This window comes from Salvelinus fontinalis, chromosome 33 (assembly GCF_029448725.1).
Source record: "Salvelinus fontinalis isolate EN_2023a chromosome 33, ASM2944872v1, whole genome shotgun sequence".
Taxonomy (NCBI): domain Eukaryota; kingdom Metazoa; phylum Chordata; class Actinopteri; order Salmoniformes; family Salmonidae; genus Salvelinus; species Salvelinus fontinalis.
In genome coordinates this window covers 41,025,933-41,042,802 of record NC_074697.1, presented here as the reverse complement: position 1 = coordinate 41,042,802, position 16,870 = coordinate 41,025,933, and the positions used below count along the sequence as shown (strand labels likewise).

General features: G+C 42.6%; 2 pseudogenes; one reads left to right on the top strand and one right to left on the bottom strand.

The window, feature by feature from the left end:
• Positions 1-15: 15 nt before the first annotated feature.
• Positions 16-1,418, top strand: LOC129832295 (centrosomal protein of 55 kDa-like; annotated as a pseudogene).
• A 743-nt stretch (positions 1,419-2,161) lies between these two features.
• Positions 2,162-12,772, bottom strand: LOC129832294 (inositol polyphosphate 5-phosphatase K-like; annotated as a pseudogene).
• Between the last annotated feature and the right edge of the window lie 4,098 nt (positions 12,773-16,870).

The window sequence follows — 16,870 nt, the reverse complement described above, 5'->3', positions numbered from 1 at the left end:
GCTATCTTAGCAACGATGTCATCCAGCAACAAAAACAACTTCGCCGACAAAATAGGCGGAAGGCTGTGTTGCTCTAGAAAGAATATGGAGATCAGTAAACTCCGAAAGGAGAATGCATATCTCAGGAAGTCATTGGATGAGCTGTCTCGTCAGAAAGAAGAACCACCAGATTCTGAAAATAACAAGCTTTTATTAGCGAAAATCCTGTCACTGGAGACTACGGGAGAAGAACGCTCAGCAGCTACTGGCCAGGGACCAGGAAATCTGCTCTCTTTGCCAGCAGCCACATGTGGCAGGGGGTGAGACAGTGGCCGGTCTTCAGGCCCAGATAGACCACTATGTCAGGGAGGCGGAGCAGAGAAAAAGACTCTTCCAGTCACTCCAAGCCGAGACAGAGGATGTTAAGAACAAGCTGGTGTCCATGTCTGCTAAGTGGCAGGAGCTGGAGAGTAGTAGAGCTGGCGGTGGGTTGCAGAGCTGCCCATCAGATGGACAGGTGTCCACCACCAGTACTGCAATGAGCCATGACCACCTCAGAGATGCCCTGGAAAAGAACCAGTAGTGGCTGGCCTACGACCAGCAGAGAGAGGCCTATGTGAAGGTGGTGTTGGCCCGGGTGTTTGGGCTGGAACAGCAGCTGAACCAGGCCAAGCAGGCCCTCGCACAGCAGCATAAAGACACCCATTCAGAAGAGAGGTCAGTGCAGATACAGAAGCACTATGAGATATTGTTAATGACGACCAAGAAAGAGCTGGAAACTCAGAGAGAGCAGGTCAATAGAGCCCAGAGACAACTGTCTGAGCTGCAGTGTAGGTATGAGGAGAAGCAGAGAGAGGTGGGAGAGGTGAGGCAGCAGTTCCAGGCGGAGAGGCTGAGTATCCGGCAGTGTCCAGAAGGAGAAGCGCCGCTCTGGGGACAGAGAGGGCCGTCTGTGGGCTGAGATGGAGGAGCTCCAGGCCCGACTAGAGGAAAAGGAGATCAGGTGTGCTGAGCTCCTAGTAGAGGTGAATCTACTGCAGAAATCCCTACTGAGCCTGCATGAGGAGCAGCAACGCATCACGATTCTGTAGCAGCGGATCCAGGTGTCCGCCAAAGACCTGGAGGATGAGAAGCGAGACTGTCAGTATTTACAACAACAGCTCCACAAGGTGTTGAAGGAGTTACGCAAAGCAAAGGACCACTTCGCCAAACTCGAGTCAGAGAAGGGGCAGAGGGAGTTGTCCTGCCTGTACAATGCCAGCGCTCACAGCAGACCCCCAGCACCTCTGAAGCAGTCCAAAGAGAGCTTCACCTCCCCCTCTCAGGTCGTCGACCAGCTGGACGAGAGCTTCTTAGTGTCCCAGTACCCCACCAGCACCACCGAGAGCTGCTGGCCCACCTCGAGCACTGTCTGGGCTGTACAGGAGCTGGGAGCATAGAAGTAGGCCTAGATCTATCCTATCTATTTAGATTCTAGTCCTATTTTTATGGCTGGGAGTACCCACCCCAATAAGTAGTACTCTGGAATAGGCTAGAGGTGACATTGTACTATTCTAAAACGCACTAAATGTAACTTCCCATTTTAAAAATGTTATAGGTGGTGCAAACACAAGCTGAAATCTCAATGTCATGTTGTGCACTGCGTCTGTGTGTTTAGACAAGTAAAACGTCAACCTGTATGTCTATGTACCTTGATTGCTTCTGGACTGGTTTGGCGATCAAACTGGAAATGGCACTTACTCTATACTGTAAGGAACATTGCTTCAAGCCAATGAGTTGATCAATCAATTTATTTTATAAAGCCCTTTATAACTGTTGGAACTATTTACTATTTGCTTTTATATTTTTCTCTCTTTGACTTAAGTGTAAATCAGTTGACTGGTTTCAAATACTTGATCATTTTCATGTTCAGAGACTGTTGTGAATTGTTGTTCCTAATGTCCGTTATTATTATTATCATCCTAGCATAAATCTTCCAAATACCCGTTAATAAAACGTTTTAAAAAAGCTTTCTTTTTATATTAAATGTATAGTTCTTGTTTCCAGCTAAGACGATAGTTTGTAGATTAAAGTAAACAATCTTATTACAATAACATAAAAACAGTGTAGACTACATTGTATCAAAGGTTTAAAAATGACTTATTGTATTTCTATTCCAGACTAGTGATAAATGACAGGCATCATCATTTAGAATTTTTTATTTAAGCTTTAAATAGGTTACAGTATAACATTTGTTTTCATTCATTTACCACGTTACTGAGAAAATAGAGCACTCCTAATTGTCAATATACTGTAAAAAACAGAATGAAGTGGCTTGAGTAATCTTTACAAGTCAATGTACAAGCGTTTTCAATAAGCAAACAGGTCTCGCTTATGCTGAAATTGGTCAAAGAAAAGTACAAGAAGTTCTATAGATTAAATGTTGATCCGTACAGAACAATAAAGACGTGCATATTTTTTAAGAATAAGAGCAAATAAATCCTTTTCAAACGCACCAATAAATAATCAAATAAGAATTCCATTCGTTTTGTACCAAAGCATCCATTGAACAGTTATCTACTGGTTGTTAACATTGAGGCACTTGTTGAATCCACTGTTTTCTTAGATAACTTTCCATCCCCAACCACACTTACTTGAACCAAAATTACTTCAATAAATACCTAAACCAGTAACGCACATCTATAAAAAGGGCATGGTCAAGAATGTGAACAAGAACAAATTGTGCAATATTTTTCTCGGAATGGCATAGCACAGCATAGCACACAGCGTTTTCTTAGCAGAGGACTAAGTTTGCAAAGGGAAAATGTAAATGTATGAACCATTATTTAAAACAATGTCATGTTCATGTATTAACGATACCATTATATGATTGGTCAAATTTTCAAGTGAAACAGCCACGACTCTGAGGTTAATGTTCAACTTCTGTACAACCTACCTGGAACATCTGACAATGTCCAATGAGTTCTGTATCAATCCAGAGACAAAACACACAAAAAAAGCATAAATACACGGAACAAAAACACAAGCTTTCCTAAAACGACGCTGCCAATCTCTCTCTGCGACTGATTTTAAAAGCGGGATCAACATCTGAACAGAACTCAAATAACCACTAGGCTACTGTTGCCGCCACAACTGGCAGTGGAGAACAAGACAGAAACAGTTATGATTCATTAAAAACAAAGTGCACTGGCCTATAGTTAAGTAACATTCCATGACTTCAGCAGCACCACAGCTTGCAGACAGGCCACCAAAGGTCAAATGTGTAACAGCATAGACGGACAGACAGTGTTAGTGGGCATGTTTGGTCCAGCAATAAAGTCTGGTCCACTCACAGGTCCTAACTCGCTGTGGCCTTTTCAAGGCCGTCGATGTTCTCCGGTGCTAGACCTTCCCTCAACGGCCACTTTGGACTCTTGTACCTAAAATCAGACGGAGACATTTCTACATTCAAACGGAGAATCTCCAATATTTTTAGTCCAGGAGTTATAGGACTAGGCTGAAGCTGCATCCAGAAAACTGTCCCAAAATGTATCTGAATGCATGAGTGTGCGTATGTATATTCTCTATGTCTGGACTGTTCTTGGTGGCTTACGGTAAACCTGCACTTACCTTAAAGGGTGAGCTAATACCCACAATGCATTGGAGCGTACTGCAGTAATAGCAGAGCACGCACTCCCCTCCCAGCAGCGGAATCTCATCCTTGCTCACATAGACCTGGGTAAACACAGAAACATATTCAAGCATCTCCATGTCATCAAACACAAAAGACACACGCACGCAGTCATATTACCTGGGCGAGCTCGTCATTAAACGAGACCTCGTCATCCTTCACCCATGTGTAGGTAATGTAGTCCGAAACACTCGTGAATCCCACCTGGAACACAAACACGAACACATCGACTATACTTCTATGATTCAAAAGAACATCAGAGGGTTAAGCCGACTCTGACCTTGTAGAGGCCTATCCAGTCCCAGGCGCTAGAAGGGAAGGGCTGAAGGGGGCTGTAGATCACTATGGCGTCAAAGTCGGCGCTCCATTCACCCTCAGCACACACGCGCACCAACGGCGTCTCGTACATCTTCCTCAACTACAGTGTGGGGATAGACAGGAGGGAACGACAGAAAATATGGAGGGAAGAGGTAGTCAGGATTGGCTAGAGGGTGAAGGAGTATAAAGCAGTATATTTGCATCATACAGTATCGTTATAAAGAGTCACATTGGAAAAGCAGTCCAGGGCCAGTATTCAAAAAGCGCCTCAGAGTAGGAGTACTGATCTTGGGTCGGTGAGTGTCGCCTCTTAGATCATAATGAATAACATTATATGGACAGGAAGGAACTGATTTTAGATCAGCACTGCTACTCTTAAGACTGTTCATACGGTCTCAGATGCGGGAATTGGAAATGCTGCCGTCTCAGTCACCTCCAAGGTAAAGATGCCGATGACAGGCTTGTGGTCGCTGACGCCATACTCCATGTTGCTGGTGTACGAGTCCTGCTTGAGTTTCAGAGGGAACTCTTCCTCCTCCTCCTGCTTCTTCTTGGTGTTCTTCTCATCCAGACCAGAGTCCCTGTCCTCGTCCTTCTCCTCCTCTGGGGGTGGCTCTTTAGGCTTCACCCTCCACAGGATCCGGTCTGTCCAGGCTGGCTTACGCATCTTACCACTGGGCAGACGGGCGGATGAGAGAAGAGACACGGATTTAGTGAGAGAGCGAGAGAAAGAATGATTAAGTCAGAATGGGAGAGATGGAGAGGAACCGGCAAACGGACAAGCGAAGGGATTTAGCGAGAGACAAACAAGATGTGGAGAAACAGAAAGACTGAGTTCCAAATGAACTAGTATATCACTTAGAATGCATGCCCAATACATTGAATCATTCTAGTAGTCTGCTAGTATGGATATTTGAACAAAGCCTGTGAGAGAATGGCATGAGAGAGATGGAGAAAGTATGATGAGGTATCTCATAAGGTAGCTGGATTTCTTTAGCGTTTCCTCCATCTCCGTGTTATTTCAGTCTGCTCGACATGATGGATCAGATTCCGCAGTGCTTGCTTTGTATCCTCTCATATTCCTCATTAGTAGTCTCTCATAGCGGATTAGTTTTCCATTCTGTCTCACTGGGTGACTCATACAGTGAGTGCCCTCTCTATTGTACTGATTAGTGCACAGCGGTGGAGACCGTAAGTAACGACACTGACACACACAAACGCAAGGTGATGCACACACAAACACGTGCACCCATACAGGAATACATACTGTACAGCTACAGTGCATTGGAAAGTATTCAGACCCCTTTACTTTTGACACACTTTGTTACGTTACAGCCGTATTCTAAAATTGATCAAATGTATTGTTTTCCTCATGAATATACACACACAATACCCCATTATGACAAAGCGAAAACAGGGTTTTAGACATTTTTGCAAATGTATACATTTTTTAAAACAGAAATACCTTGTTTAAATAAGTATTCAGACCCTTTGCTATGAGACTCAAAATTGAGCTCAGGTGCATCCTGTTTCCATTGATCATCCTTGAGAAGTTTCTACAACTTGATTGGAGTCCACCTGTGGTAAATTCAATTGATTGGACATGATTTGGAAAGGCTCACACCTGTCTATATAAAGGTCCCACAGTTTGGTGGCAGCATGTCTATATAAAGGTCCCATGAAGCATGGTGGCAGCATCATGCTGTGGTGATGTTTTTCAGCGGTAGGGACTGGGAGACTAGTCAGGATCGAGGGAAAGATGAATGGTGCAAAGTACAGAGAGATCCTTGATAAAAACCTGATCCAGAGCGCTCAGGACCTCAGACTGGGGCGAAGGTTCACCTTCCAATAGGACAATGACCCTAAGCACACAGCCAAGACAATGCAGGAGTGGCTTCAGGACAAGTCTCTGAATGTCCTTGAGTGGCCCAGCCAGAACCCGGACTTGAACCCGATCGAACATCTCTGGAGAGACCTGAAAATAGCTGTGCAGCAACGCTCCCCATCCAACCTGACAGAGCTTGAGAAGATCTGCAGAGAATAATGGGAGAAACTCCCCAAATACAGGTGTGCCAAGCTTGTAGCGTCATACCCAAGAAGAGTCAAGGCTGTAATCGCTGCCAAAGGTGCTTCAACAAAGTACTCAGTAAAGCATCTGAATACTTATGTATATGTGATATCCATTTTTATTATTTTATAAATTTGCTAAAATTTCTAAAAAACTGTTTTTGCTTTGTCATTATGGGGTATTGTGTGTAGATTGATGAGGGGGAAAAAAACGAATGAATCAATTTTAGAATAAGGCTGTAACGTAACAAAATGTGGAAAAAGTCAAGGGGTCTGAATACTTTTCCGAATGCTCTGCATATAGCGATTCATTACAACTATATAGTGAACAATCCAAGCAGTAGGAAAGGAGGTTGTGCTGTATATAGCTAGTAACCATGCCTGTTAGAAACTGACAGCTGCTTACGCCCACACAGCCAACGGTACAGGCGGCTAGCAAAGCTCCTCTCTCTCCGTATGAGTGCGAATGGTATTGTGGGAGTTAAATGAATTAGGCTTAACAAATCCAGAACACTGTGTCCACTGAGAATGGCAGCCACCTCCGCACAATGCTGATACGCTTCAATGGAATTTTCCACCGGCTTCATATGCAGAATAAAGCGACTTTGATATACCGTATGTACTGTTAGAGACAACTGTGTTAGCTGTAGACAACTATGGTATTTATCACACAGCATTCACATCAGCAGAAAACCCCAGAAGCGCATACACACACACAAAGAGAGAGCAAGGTCTGGGGTTCTGTAGGCACCATTTTGTGGGAGAGAGAGGCATTTTGACTTTCCATTTCAAAAATCTTTCCGTCACTGCCTTGCAACCGTTTTAGTGGGCTTATTGTGCAGGAGCAGAATACTGCTTAAGGGGGATTAGGGGGGCATTAAGAGAGGGGTGTTTTGAGCAGCTTACTGGAAACCAAGCCATGTCCCGTGGGGCCTGTGAAGTCAAAAGAGAGCAGAGTTGAGCATTTGAAAAAATGGTGTCTTGTAAGGAGAGCAGGAGTCAGCTCAGTAAAAGCAAGCAGAAAAGATTACACAAAAGTGACAAATCTGAAAGAGTGATGCTTTATAGAGCCAAAGAGTAATACACATCAGGAGAGAAAGTGTGTGTGTCAGTGACTGTGTTTGTGCACGCATAACTCGATATGTGTGCGAGTGTTCCCATACGCCTATGACTGCACGTCAGCCATTACCTGCTGTCATAGCAGTCAGAGAACCTGTCGAATTTGTAGGTTGGTTGAAAGTCCAGAGGTCCCTCGTCAAACTCCTGCAGGAGAGCCTCCGTCTTCTTCATCATGGTCAGCTGATACAGCCACACGGAATGACAACAAAAGCATTACATTCAACATCCTCAGGAAATACGATGGCGGCATCCCGAATAGCACCCTATTCCCTTTATAGTGCACTACTTGCACTTCTTTTGGATCAGAGCCCTATGGGCCCTGGTCAAAAGTAGTGCACAATGAAGTGAACAGAGTGCCATTTGTACATCCTATGTCTTACATGCATGAAAACAAGACAACTAACTGTACGTGTGTAAAATGAAAAGCCACGGTCCCTTCTCCAATCTATGTATAGTACTGTATTCTCCAAGCAAAACAAATGCATCCCTCATGAGTCTGACCTGGTCTTTGCTCCACAGCAAGTTGAACTTGTGGCTGGTGATGCAGTTACGCAAAAAATGCATGCCGTGATCTTGGATGCGGAAGTTCAAATCCCCAAACCAAAAGACCAGCCTGAGAGAGAGAGAGAGAGAGAGGGGCCACTGTGAACATTCAACACAGAGAGAGCACAGTAGTACTTAAAATCATATCACAAGCAGATGTCAAGCTCCTCCATTTATAATACCGAAGCAGCAACTGTGTGAATATAGGAAAACGCACACTCAACTGCGTTTAATGTATACTGACTTGTGGTCGAGGATTTGCGGTGTCTTTTTGGGGTCGAAGGTCTGCGTGTCCAGGATGTACTCGAACTCGTCGACGCGCTGCGAGGCGTACTGCATGTGTGCCGCCAGGTGACAGTTGAGGAAGCAGAGCATGTGGCCGTAGAAAGACAGGCGGATGGACACCCCGCCTTTATTCCCCTGTTGGGCACAAGGTCAATCAATCAAATTTATGAAAAGCCCTTTTTTACGTGAGGCTCACACACAATGCCTTATAGGTGCATTTATGACACTTTTAGTGCATTATAACACTCACTATAAGCTGTCATAATAACTAATAACATCCCCTGAGCCTGATCTTACCCAGTAGCCGGAGATGCCTGTGCGAGAGTAGGTGTCCTGGATGTCTCTAATGAATGGAACGTGGGCCAGTTTGGAGAATAACAGCAGTAGGAGGCCCTGCATGCGGATGGAGGACACCTGCAACACAACAAGATAGCAGACACCCTGAGATCGCTTCATCTAAACCTGGCCTATTTTCAGGCTCTTTAAGTATCCTGGAGAAAGACAAAAAGGCAGAATCAGAAGTGTGGAAGCAGAGTGGCACATAACAAGCAAATGATATTACTTTGAAAGACAAGGAGGTGAAAATAAACTGAGGACAAACTATGTTGGGAGCACATTCTTCTGTTGCCTCAGACTAAAGTTGGTGGCATGAAACTAGTTAAAACCGGTCTATGGTGCTGGAGTGGTATTATTAGTGTTATGAAGTCATATTGTCCCACTGTTGTACCTTCAGGTAGCCTCGTGGTGCCAGGCTGGACATGAAGAGATGGCTCCAGGAGTCCTCAACGGCCATGTCTATGATGAACCTGTGAGGAGCAGAGTACACCTCCTGGAGACTATAAAACACACACACACACACACACACAATTGTTGCCTGTATCATTAGTATTATACAAATAAACTTACTGAAGCATTTTCACCATACCACTTAGAAAAAAATATATATTTTCCTGTCATGCCATTGTACTGTGTCTTAATCAATATCCAATCAGCATGCAGTAGCTCCGCAACCCCACCCAATCACGTAGAGGTCTGGGGTCTTTGGGGAGTTCAGGTGAAGCAAGGAGCTGATGTCATCTGGAGGATCAGCTGTAGCAACATTCCACGTGACCATGTGAAGCCTGGAGGGATCGAGAGAGAGAGAAAGAGAGGGAGTGGTTAGAGAGAGGGCGATGGAAAGCAAGAGAGAGGAAAAGAAAGAGGCAGCACGAAAGGGAGAGGAAGCGAGAGAGTACAGCAGATCATGATTCACTTGCACAGCAGTTTTCCACAAAACTCATTTGAGCAAAAGCCTGACAAATGGGACTGCAACTTTCAGAAGCGTATTTAGTTACACAACAACATCATGTTTAGCCAGTATTGAATGGACAGTGGTGGTTGATGAAGCCTATTCATATCTCTAACCGTAGCCTATATCAATTCAGATACTGTGAATGAAGAACACTTCTCGACGAGAAACTAAGCCAATCCCTTTCCATGTCCTAAGCACAGGATAAATTGAACACTGAACATTGACTTATGATCTCTATGGTTCTAACATCATAACCTTTCAGTTCTGTTAACAAAAGGGCATTTTGTGTTATCAAATCCCAAAAAAGATAAGCATGCCAGAGATTACGATCCAGAACGGAAGAGACCGCCACACACTGCCTGCTCTGAGCTCAAGAGGCTGATCAAACAAGGGTCCACTCCAAAGCCTTAAAATCAAGACATGAAAAACATGTCTAACTTCTCCACCAACTCAGACCCTCTGCACTCAGATAAAGACAGACAAAATTGGACTAAAATGGAGAAGTCATTGCTGTACATTTTAGTCAAGAAGAATCATTAGTATCTAGTCTTACGATACTTTGTGTTCATCACCTAAACCCTTGCAACGAAGCACCATATGCATTGCATTTTGATTAAAAACAAATCATATGATGTTATAAAGACAGAGAAAGTGGAAGTCAAGTTGAAATAGGGCCAAAGAGAACATAAAAGAGGAACCCTGCAAAGCCTATCATGTCCACCTGAAGTTCTCTTTCTTGAGCCGGTTGGCCCTTTTACCACAGATGAGGAAGGTGTTGTCCAAGCTGCCTACCATCTGCTCTTGGAGCTGGGGCGAGGGGTCTAGGTCATCCACGCAGGTCATGAGCTGGGCGAGGCGCTGGCGCAGCAGCTGGCGGCTGCCCGAGGACAGGTTGGCAGAGCCTCCGGGCGAACCGAACACCCGGCGGATCTCATCCATTGTGGGTGATCTTCTGGAAGGAATCTCAGTGTCGGGAAGAGAGGAGGAAAATATGGAGAACTAAACTGTTGCGATGAGCAGTTCAGAAAGGCAGGTGATTCTTCCTTGTTTACAAGGGGAACATTTCACTGCAGATCATTAGTTTGTCCTTTAATGGAGATTTGGATACTTGAATATTTGCAGAGATCATAGGCAGGGTCTTCTACAGTGGTCTAACTGCAGATGTATGTCCTTGGTGATTCTTTCTTGTTCCAAGATCCATCAAAGGGAGACCCTAATCACAGCACTTCCCCTTGGCATCATGTGAGAGTCTGAATTTGATATGAAAGACCATACCGAATTCCTGCTGTCACAAAAGCACAGAAATGGCTACAGATTCACCAAAGGTCCTGTCTTGGAATTCCTTACGGTATAACAGGTGGAAGAAGAGCAGCTAGGACATATCTAAAGACTAATGTATACTTTAGACGTAGCAATGATGCCTTACATAAAATCCAGCCTCTGGAAGTGAATGAGAGACATGAGAATATTTTTGGAGGGTCTGAAGTAGACTGAGAAGGATTACGGGCTAAGCAGAATCAAGAAGGGGCCACATGAGACCCACTATGTGAAAACAACCCCTTAATGTTAACTTAGTCTGTAATAATTTGCTTAACACCAGTCCACAATGACAAAACTTTGAGCAAGGCTTAAAGAGAAACACAAAGTGTCAGTGGTAGACTTTGGGGCCCAATCATCTGCTTTACTGAACTTTCCTCTGATTTCGAAAGAGTGACGTGGAATATTTCTCTAATATGTGTGGGAATGCAATGCACTGCCAAACCTAATCACAATAATACTAATGTATTATGCTCTCAGCTTTGTATTGGGTGCTGGCACTGGCAGACAATGTGAGGTTAAACTGTGTTCTGTCTGGGGGAAATACAGACCTAATAAGGAAATAGTATGCCTGTGTGCATGCACTAGAATGACATTTTTTAATTGCCTGCACAGATATCAGATAACTAACAATCCAACCATGTGCAGTTCTTTGTCAGTTCAAATGCAATGCTGCCTGCATTGCTGAATATGACTCTGGGTGTGCAGTGTCCATTGACCATAAACAAATTAAATGTGCAGTGTCTCCTTAAGCACAAAACATGTTCTCTAATCAAAGTTGTTAGCCGGAGCTCATATGACCACAAGGAGACATCCAAACCTGAAAGTGTCTTCGTTGCAGCAGTTCTTCTCCATGCTGACTGAGTTCTTGACTTGTGACTGGGGGTCTTCTTTGGTATCATCGTTATTCTCCATAATCTCACCAGCTGCAAAATCATGGAATTATGATAACGTTACAAACAACAAACTCATGGAATCATGATAACGTTACAAACAACAAACTCATGATATGAAAGCACAGCAATATGTTGTCTGAATAAAATAAAAAAGTATTGAATGTCAAGACAGGAACCCTAGCTTGCTAGCTAGTGTGAAATAGGGTCCACTGCTCATGACGTCATTTCTAGTGGTGTAAAGTACTTATGTAAAAATACTTTAAAAAGTACTACTTAAGAAGTTTTTGGGGGTATCTGTACTTTACTATTTATATTTTTGACAACTTTTACTTCACTACAATCCTAATGACAATATTGTACTTTTTACTCCATATATTTCCCGGATACCCAAAAGTACTCGTTACATTTTGAATGCTTAGCAGGAGAGGAAAAAGATCAAATTCGCACTTATCAAGAGAACATCCCTAGGTCATCCCTAGTACTGCTTCTGATCTGGAGGACTCACTAAACACAAATGCTTCATTTGTAAATTAATGTCTGAGTGTTGGAGATAGCCTCAGGCTATCCGTAACTTTAAAAATAAAAGAAAATGGTGCTGTCTGGTTTGCTTAATATACAGAATTTGACATTATTTATACTTTTACTAGTACTTTTGATACTTAAGAATATTTCAAAACAGATACTTTTAGACTTTTACTCAAGTAGTATTTTACTGGGTGACTTTCACTTTTACTGGAGTCATTTTCTATTAAGGTATCTTTACTTTTACTCAAGTATGACCATTGGGTACTTTTTTCCACCACTGGTAATTTCGGATATCAATATTTGCTAACCTAACTCCCCTGCTAACTAGCTTGATCGTTAAAGTATATAGTAGTTGCATGCAAACAACACTCTGAATTGCAAACGTTCAACGTTACATTGTGTTCTCTGAATTGACATTTCGGAATGTTAGGAATGTTTTTACACATTAGATGAGAAGTTAGCTACCCCAGTTATTAGCTAGCAATTAACGTAGTTCCTTTAAATTAGCTAGCTAACGTTAGCTAGCTATTGTATCTGTGTTTAGGATTACAACCGATTAAAATATAGAACAAATAATACATTTACAATGTTCTTACTACCTGGTAATGCCTGTTGTTTTGTCGTAGCCTACTCTCATTCGGATTACAGACATTTGCACGAAAAATGGAAATTGGGTGAGATTACGCAACACACGTTGTTTACGTTTTGCACATGCACTTTCTCAAAGAAGATAGCCGAGTGGCGGCGCTTCTTCTTCTACTTCTACTTCTATGGTGTTATGGCAGCCCGCAAACAAGCATTAGAGGTGAATGCCCCCACCTACTGTATGGATGGTAAACTATATAAAAACATATTCATTATAGGAGAGGGATAAAAACGACCTCATACAAAAATAAACATTCCAATTCGAGTCACATCCCGACACAGGCTCAGGGGCCTGTGAGGGCAGAACATCCTTTGGCAGAATTTTATGCAACGCCTTGGCTGAGTCCCAAAAAACGTTCTGCTGCACTCACAATGATTCCAATTTTCTCTGATTTCTTCTTTGTTTGTGCTGTGAAGTTTATGACCATTGCAATAAACGCTATGAAGTCCACCTTTTTCACAAGTAATATATCAGGAGCCCTTGATTGCCGAGAAACATTCACTGGTGCAGTCTCCACAGTTGCAGCATATAACCTCATCTGACATTTGATATTCTTCCCATCTGCATACACTTGATACATGCCCAAATCTTTGTAGGGGCTTGTGCACATAAGCGCTTACATGGTGTGTCATAAAGCTTTACATGAGAAGGGAGAGACTTATCAAAAACAATCATTTGGATGAAGTGGGTTTCCTTACTCCATCCACCATACATGTCAGTCGGCCTGCACCAATCACTTCACCTACTTCCTCAGGTATATTATCTGCATCCCAAGAGATAACCCCTTTGACCGGCGCCCTGCTTTGGAAATACATATACAAAACATTCCATTCAAAAATCTTTTGGAGGCAGAATGCAAGCTTCTTCCGTTCCGCGGACACACAGAAAATCTGAATAAGATCAGCTCTTGTGACTCTCACATATGCCACCTCACTCTACGCATCCATGATACGTTACTCTTCGTGACTTCAAACGGATCCCCCAGGTAATATTGATCCAAGACTCCTACTATAAACAAATCTAGGAATATCTTAGTTTCTATCACAACTTCACTTACGATTGTAGCCCATTCGTTCTCACGCTCATCTTTACCCACCCGCCATCACTTTCAAACAGAACATACATTTCTGTCAAGTCAAATCAAAGTTTATTTGTCACGTGCGCCGAATACAACAGGTACACCTTACAGTGAAATGCTTACTTACAGGCTCTAAACAACAGTGCGAAAAAAAGGCATGTGTGTTTTTTTTGTGAGTGTGTGTGTAGGTAAGTAAAGAGATAAAACAACAGTAAAAAGACATTTGAAAATAACAGTAGCAAGGCTATATACAGACACCGGTTAGTCAGGCTTATTGAGGTAGTATGTACATGTAGGTATGGTTAAAGTGACTATGCATATATGAACAGAAAGTAGCAGTAGCGTAAAAAGAGGGGTTGGCGGGTGGTGGGACAACGCAGATAGCCCGGTTGGCCAATGTGCGGGAGCACTGGTTGGTCGAGCCAATTGAGGTAGTATGTACATGAATGTATAGTTAAAGTGACTATGCATATAAGATAAACAGTCATCTTCCCTACAGTACTTCCTCAATGAGTGAGGGTAAGTGAGGTCAGGTCATTCTAGCCAATGAGAGGGCAGGTACGCGTGTGAACAACAGGCACAACAAAGTCGTTTTTCTCAAAGTTGACAAAATGCCACATGCAACCTCTTATATCAGTACATTTAACTGACTAAACATTACAAAACCTATAATCTATCAAATAATTTAACACTCTCGCATAGACCTCCATACAAAAAAAGGGCTTATCTCACATAGACAGATTTTGGGCGGAGTAAATCCTCTCACTTCACCTCTTCTTCAATTCCGTCAGTGCCACAATTCTTGAAGAAACGCTATGGAGCCAGATAGCTGCCAAAAGGTTGAACGTATGTATTGTTAGGATCGTAAGAAAATCCATACGTAAATTGTTAGGATCGTAAGAAAAACCATTGTGAAACATGAAACGGAACTGTTCAATTAGATCTGTAAAACGTACAAACCTTATGTTACGACTATGAATGAACATTTACAAGATAAATTCTTACTTTATGTCTCCCTTTACTCGGTTACAGATCTTTTTTATACATACAAACTTTTGTCAGGAATGTGGCATCTGCAAAGGACATGAACCGAACGTAGCTAGTCGAAGTTAGCTAGTCAACCAAGCACTTCTAGCCCTGATGTTAGAGTTGCTTTACAGCTTCCGGTTTAATTTCCAAAATAACAGTTTAGAGCTTGTGTTAGAACGACATTCGATAACAACGTTATATCAGTAGAGAATTATACTTTAAAAGACACAGAAGAGCTTTGTCTACAATAACCGCCTGTGCTGCATAATATAAAGTAAATATGATTTAGGCCAGGCCTACTCCACTGTCTAAATAATCCATGCTGCTGTGTGCTATTTAATGGCCAAATAATTTCATAATTGATTTTTATAGCCGCGTGGGGCTAACAATGGTGATCATGTAACCTGGTGAATGACACTTTTTCCAGTATTTGGGAGCACAGACTCTAGGCTTTATATTAGGCATTTTGACTGTTGTATTTGCGAATTCCACTTGTACCCCATCACACAGAGGCTATATCCATATCAATAAATGAGATAGAACAAAATATCGATTAAGTCTTGGCTATAACCTGTCCTGAGCGAAATAGCCAAGGGGTCCCAAATGGTCAAGACTATCAACAGCCTATTCAACAAATGGATATGTTCTATTTTCTTTGATGTAGTTCCTATTACAACTCAGACAAATGACTGAATGGATGACATACTGACTGGCTGAACTGAATGAAGGATGAATTAAACGTTCAAATATGTTGGAATTATGAGTTGCATGCATGTGCTGCACTTTTTGTCTAGTAGGCAAATAGGCCTACATTAGGGTATAATGACTCTATGGCTGAATGCCTCCAGAAGAGCATCTTCTGAGGCTGAGGGGTGCTTTTCTGAAGGCGCATGGTGTTGCATGGAGATCACAAGCTCTTCAACCGGGCAGCAGTGTCGCAATGGAGGGAATAACCTATACGGAGACTACCTAAGACCACCGCAACAGAGTTATTGTAAAGTGTGGCTTATGCCAGACTTAGCCTACGTTTAACCTGTCCCTTGTTCATTTCAAAGTCCGTATGTTCATGACCCCGATTCATCTAAATCATGTCAAATTATTTTGAATTCATATTAACCCCTCCTACAAAATATGCTTTGGCAAGATTTTGGGTGATGAAATACACCACCGGTCAAAAATCTTAACACCTACTCATTCAAGGGTTTTTCTTTATTTTAACTATTTTCTACATTGTAGAGTAATAGTGAAGACATCAAAACTATAAAATAACACATATGGAATCAGGTAGTAACCAAAAAAGTGTTAAATCAAAATATATTTTGTATTTGAGATTCTTCAAATAGCCACCCTTTGTCTTGATGACAGCTTTACACACGCTTGGCATTCTCTCAACCAGCTTCACCTATAATGCTTTTCCAACAGTCTTGAAGGAGTTCCCACATATGCTGAGCACTTGTTGGCTGCTTTTCCTTCACTCTGCGGTCCGACTCATCCCAAACCATCTCAATTAGGTTGAGGTCAGGGGATTGTGGAGGCCAGGTTATCTGATGCAGCACTCCATCACTCTTCTTCTTTGTAAAATAGCCCTTACACAGCCTGGAGGTGTGTTGGGTCATTGTCCTGTTGAAAAACAAGTGATAGTCCCACCCAGCGCAAACCAGAAAGGATGGCGTATCGCTGCAGAATGCTGTGGTAGCCATACTGGTTAAGTGTGCATTGACTTCTAAATAAATCAGTGTCAACAGCAGTTAACTCTAATGAACTTGTCCTCTGCAGCAGAGGTAACTGTGGGTCTTCCTTTCCTGTGGCGGTCCTCATGAGAGCCAGTTTCATCATAGCACTTGATGGTTCTTGTGACTGCACATGAATCTTCTATATTGACTGACCTTTATGTCTTAAAGTAATGATGGACTGTCGTTTCTCTTTGCTTATTTGAGCTGTTCTTGCCATAATATGGACTTGGACTTTTACCAAATAGGGCTTCTGTATACCCCCCTACCTTATCACAACAGATTGGCTCAAACGCATTAAAGGAAAGAATTTCCACAAATGAACTTTTAAGGTACACCGGTTTATTGAAATGCATTCCAGGTGACTACCTCATGAA